Below are 4,996 nucleotides of genomic sequence, written 5' to 3' on the forward strand. Positions count from 1 at the left end.
TATTGGGCATGTCAGGAATTTGTGCTCAGGTCCGGAGGGATGCGGGGGGGTCAGTTCAAAAACCTGAGTGCAAGGACAGGCAGTGGACAGCGTGGTCAGACAAACACCAAAATCGCCCCGCACGTGCTGGACAAAGTCCTGCGGAGTTCGGCTGCCAAGAGAGGCTCCCCGCGGGCTGAGCGCAGTCCGCACCGAGAGAAAAGCGAGAAAGGTGTTCCCACATCTCCTCCTGCCCTACGGGATGGACTCAGGGCATCCCCGCACCCTCCGCGACAGCTCCTGAGGCAGACCCGCATCCCGGGCACAGCCTGGAGGCATTCCCGCATCCCGGGCACAGCCTGGAGGCATTCCCGCATCCCCGGGACAGCCTGGGGGCATTCCCGCATCCCGGGCACAGCCTGGAGGCATTCCCGCATCCCTGGGACAGCCTGGGGGCATTCCTGCATCCCCAGCACAGCCTGGAGGCATTCCCGCATCCCCGGGACAGCCTGGGGGCATTCCCGCATCTCGGGCACAGCCTGGGGGCATTCCCGCATCCCCGGGACAGCCTGGGGGCATTCCTGCATCCCCAGCACAGCCTGGGGGCATTCCTGCATCCCCAGCACAGCCTGGGGACATTCCCGCATCCCGGGCACAGCCTGGGGGCATTCCTGCATCCCCAGCACAGCCTGGGGGCATTCCCGCATCCCCGGCACAGCCTCGGGTCATTCCCGCACCCCCGACACAGCCTGGGGGTACTCCCGTATACCCGGCACAGCCTCGGGGGGTTCCCGCATCCCCTTGCGCATCCCCTGGCGCATCCCCCGGCGCATCCCGCATCCCCCGGGACACCTCCCCGCGCACCCCGCTCCCCCCGACAGGCTGGGCAGAGGATCCCGGGCTCCCGGCGGGGTCCGCCCGCCCCCCGCCCCCGCCGCGCCATTGGCCCCGCCGCCGCGCTCCGCCCCGCGCCCGGCGATGCCTCCGCCGAAGTTTTCCGCGGCGAGCTCCGCACGTGGGAGCCCCGCGTCGAGCCCCGGCTCCGCATCCCGTCCGAGCCCGCAGCGGCGGCGGGGGCGGCTCCGATGCCCCCGTGAGGCGCCGGGGATGCGGCGGCGCGGAGTCCCCCGGCCCAGCGGAGCCCCCCGGCCCGGAGGAGCGGCCCGGCCCGGCGGAGCGCAGCGCGGAGCGGCCGCGCCGGGGGCCGGCGGAGCATGGCCAGGGCGCCCGGCCGCGCTCTCGGGGTAGCATGGCCGTGAGCCCCGCCGCCGAGCCGCTGCCCCGCAGCATCTTCAAGAAGTTCCTGGTGATGCTCTGCTCCCTCCTTATGTCCCTCTACGTTTTCTACTGCCTGGCCGACCGCTGCCAGACGCTGCCCGGACCCATCATCGCCGCCGGCGCCGCATCCGAGGAGGAGGAGGGCGGCGGCGGGGAGTTGCTGGGCGGCTCTGCCGAGCTGCCCCCCTGGCAGGCGGCGGCGGCGCGGCGCAAGCGGCTCCTGCAGCGCCTCAAGCAGCGGCGGCGGCGGCAGGAGGAGCAGGAGGCGCCGGCCGGGGGCGGCGGGAGCCGGGCCGGGGGCTCGGGTGGCGGGGGCAGCACGGCGGGCACGGCGGGCACAGCCGGCACGCTGGCCCTGCTGCTGGGCGAGGGCAGCAAGCGGCTGCCGCAGGCCATCATCATCGGCGTGAAGAAGGGGGGGACGCGGGCGCTGCTGGAGTTCCTGCGGGTGCACCCCGACGTGCGCGCCGTCGGCGCCGAGCCCCACTTCTTCGACCGCAACTACGAGCGGGGACTCGCCTGGTACAGGTACGGGATGGGGATGGGGATGGGGATGGGGATGGAGCGGTGGCCGAGCCGCCAGTGCCCCCCGCTGGCCGCCGCTGCCGGCAGCCCCGTCCTGGCTCCGCAAAGCACCCTCCGAGCTTTTTCTGCTCCCTCCGAGCTTTTTCTGCGCCCTCCGAGCGTTTTCTGCATCCTCCGATCCTTTCCTCACCCGCCCCGCCAGCCCCTGTCTTTATCGAGCACTCTTCCCCCAGCCCCTCGCTCCACCCGTTCTTCCATCCCTGCTCCCCGATCCCCCAGCCCCGCTCTCCCCGCATCCCCTCCTGGCTCTCCCGGTTCCTGAGTCCCCGCTCCCCGTGTCCCCCGCTGCCCGGAGCGGTCCCTCCGGTGGTGTCTCACACCAAGGGAGCAGCGCTGGGTGCCCGCTGCCCTGAGGGGATGCTGAGGCACAGCTGAACCCCGCCGTGAGAACCCCAGCCCCCCAATATCTTCATTCTCTCCCAGCTCTTTGCAAAACCTGTGGCTGAGCGCTCATTCTCGCCGAGCCTCCCCGCAGCCCCGGCGGATCCCCATCGGATCATCGCCTCCCGCAGCCACTAGAATCCACTTTTCCCGTAGTCACTGTGGACAAAACCCCCCATTTCCCACGTAAATGTTTCAGCATCCCAGTAATGAGTAAATAAAAATGTCACTTTCACACCCCACATGCCCACCTTGCCTACGAAATACTAGCAAGCGGTCGATCGGGTGGTTCTTTTAATGAATTCGTGTTTTGTTAAACAAGCCGGTAAACGTTAAAGCCGAGAGGGCTCTCGCTGAAGTTGTTCAGGTCTTTTTTTGTTGCGTGTTTTAAAGTTAGTAGAGGAGCGTCTTTCTGGCAGATTCCTATAGGAGGGCTCGGTTAGGGTGAGAGGGAAACTGCTGTTTTGAGAAGCGTATTTTGTGTTTGTGACTTTCTTGAATGAACAAGCAAACAGGCGAGGATTTGGGGTACCCCTGGAGCTTGTTTTACTTTCACAGAAAGCCCGGCTGTTAGCAGAGAGAAGAAGGGTTTGGCTCAGCTTGTGGCGACAGCATTGAAATGTGGAGTAGGGTAGTACTGACAGTCCGAGTGTTTATGTAAAAGACTTAACACGTGGAAGGGATGAGCTTCCTTGTGTATCTGCCAATGTCAGAAACACGCCGGGTTTCTGCAGGCTGAAAAGTGTGGGTTCTCTTGAGAAGAAAGATTTCTTTTTGTGTGGGCTGAAGCTGTCTACAAAATTATATTTTTAGTCTGTGCTTATCCGATTTCCACATGCTGACCCTGTAGCAGGAAGGAAACGTTAAAAATGAATCTGAAAAACCTCAAGAACTCTAATCAAGTCTTGACTTTGAGAAATAAACACATGGCTGTGGGGTGGCATCTACTGAAATTTATGGTGGATATGCAGAAAAGCTCATTTATCAAAGATGCTCTGGAAGCTTTGAGGAGCAGATGGCAGTGGGATAGACCTGCTTCTGGAAGCAGTCCCTGAGCGAGGAGCGCAGACCTAGACAGAGGAGGAGCCACAGGCATTTAGGGCATGGTGCACTGCTCGGTATCGGGGATATAATTTTCCAGAGGTTTGGTCTTGATCTTGCAGCTCTTGCTCGCTGGCCGTGCTGCCCCGTGCGCTGTTTGTGTTTTCATTACATTTTAGCAGTTGGCACACGAGCACTCCCATTAATTGCTGCAGTTTGTTTGTTCTGGTATTTGATGTACTGAGTTGAGTTTCATTTTTTTTTTAATTTTTTTTTATTTTTTTATTTTTTTAATTTTTTTATTAGCCCCGTGGAGGCTGAGGTACAGTGAACTCTTTGTACGGGATTATTCCTTTGAGACCTAATCTTGCTGGCTTTGCTTGTGTGAGTAATCTTTGCTAGCACACGGAGTCCCGGCGCGATGGCAGAGCCGCGGTGCCACCAGCCTGCTACAAATACTCATTTCAAAAACTACCTGTCTCTCTGCACGCTTGCTTGTAATCTTTGATGAGGGAGAGCTGGGGAAATGGCCAGATGTTTGCCAGAGGTCCCGATTCCTTATCTCCGGCATCAGAGGCTTAGGTTTCAGCGCGCTGCTGTTTCCCAGCAGTCAGACTAAACAGCGTCGTTACAAGGTATAAACAGCCGGGTTTGTTTCCAGCGCCCGCAGGAAGGCACAGCAGCCAGAGCCCGGCTACAGAAAGCCGGTGGCTGCTGCAGAAATGGAAGAGGCAGGCAGCCTTTATAGCTGATGCTGGAGCACAGAGGTGGGCTGTACAGGGACAGGGTGGCTGTGGGGTTTGGGGTGTGAGAAGAACCCCTGGTTATCCCTGGAAACACAAGAGTGCTGCCCTGGCAGCGTGGGGAATGGCTGAGCTGTGGGTGATGCTCCTGCAGCAGCCAGGCAGGTGAGGCACGGGCTTGGTGACATGCAGGTCACCTGCCAGGGTGCCACCCAGGGCATGGAAACATCATCCAGGAAATCAGATGGAGCAGTGGTGTAGCTGTGGCAGCCCCTGGTAAGGGACAGCTGTGCCCCCGAGGTGCTGTCTTTGTAAAAACCATCCGTGGGATTTAATTTGGTGAGAGTGACACCTCCGTGTGGGCCCGTGTGTGGGTTGCATATCAAGGGGAGCTGTGTGCCCAAAGGAGCTTTTTCTGTTTGGGGTTGGAGTCCCCTCATCCAGTGGGGACAAAAGGAGGGAGGGGGCAGCCCACAATGCTGGCATTGACTTTGACTGGGATTGCTGCTCCAGCCCTGAACGGGGCTATTGAGCCCACAGAGTTCAATAGCAGGTGAGCATGGGCTTTAGCAGAGTTCAACTGCCAACCCCCACCCAAAAACGGCTGTACAGCCTGGGGGAAACTCCCAAGAGCAGGGGCTGAGCCAGTCATGTAAAAAAAAAAAAAGCCTGGATTAAAAGGAAATATCTGTGTTTGCCGTGATACTGCGGATCTGCCTCCTTCCCTCTGATCTTTTGTTAGTCTCGCACTGATTGAGCTGCCTGTTGGAATGCCATTGTACTGTCAGTCACCTCAGCAACATTTATTTCATATGTTTTAATCTCTCTGCTTCTGTAGCAGCAGTGCCACTTTCACTAGAGTGAAGCCAAGTTAATGTCATTAGATTACATCTGATCCAGGAGAAGATGAAAGGTATTTCGAAGTTGCTCCGTCAGGTTGGGAGTTTAAGTGTTGCTCCTCCTCCATGCTTCCAGAGCTGGGGACTTCT

At 59.7% G+C, this 4,996-nt stretch overlaps 1 pseudogene across 1 annotated transcript; it reads left to right on the top strand.

Moving 5' to 3' along the window:
* The first annotated feature begins 827 nt into the window (after nucleotides 1-827).
* LOC306810518 (heparan sulfate glucosamine 3-O-sulfotransferase 3A1 pseudogene) lies at nucleotides 828-2,413 on the top strand (annotated as a pseudogene). Its single transcript, XR_013777850.1, has 2 exons — nucleotides 828-1,785; nucleotides 2,266-2,413. The product of XR_013777850.1 is annotated as a heparan sulfate glucosamine 3-O-sulfotransferase 3A1 pseudogene (transcript).
* The last annotated feature ends 2,583 nt before the right edge of the window (nucleotides 2,414-4,996 follow it).

The sequence above is a fragment of the Erithacus rubecula genome, assembly GCF_903797595.1.
Source record: "Erithacus rubecula genome assembly, chromosome: 20".
Classification (NCBI taxonomy): Eukaryota; Metazoa; Chordata; class Aves; order Passeriformes; family Muscicapidae; genus Erithacus; species Erithacus rubecula.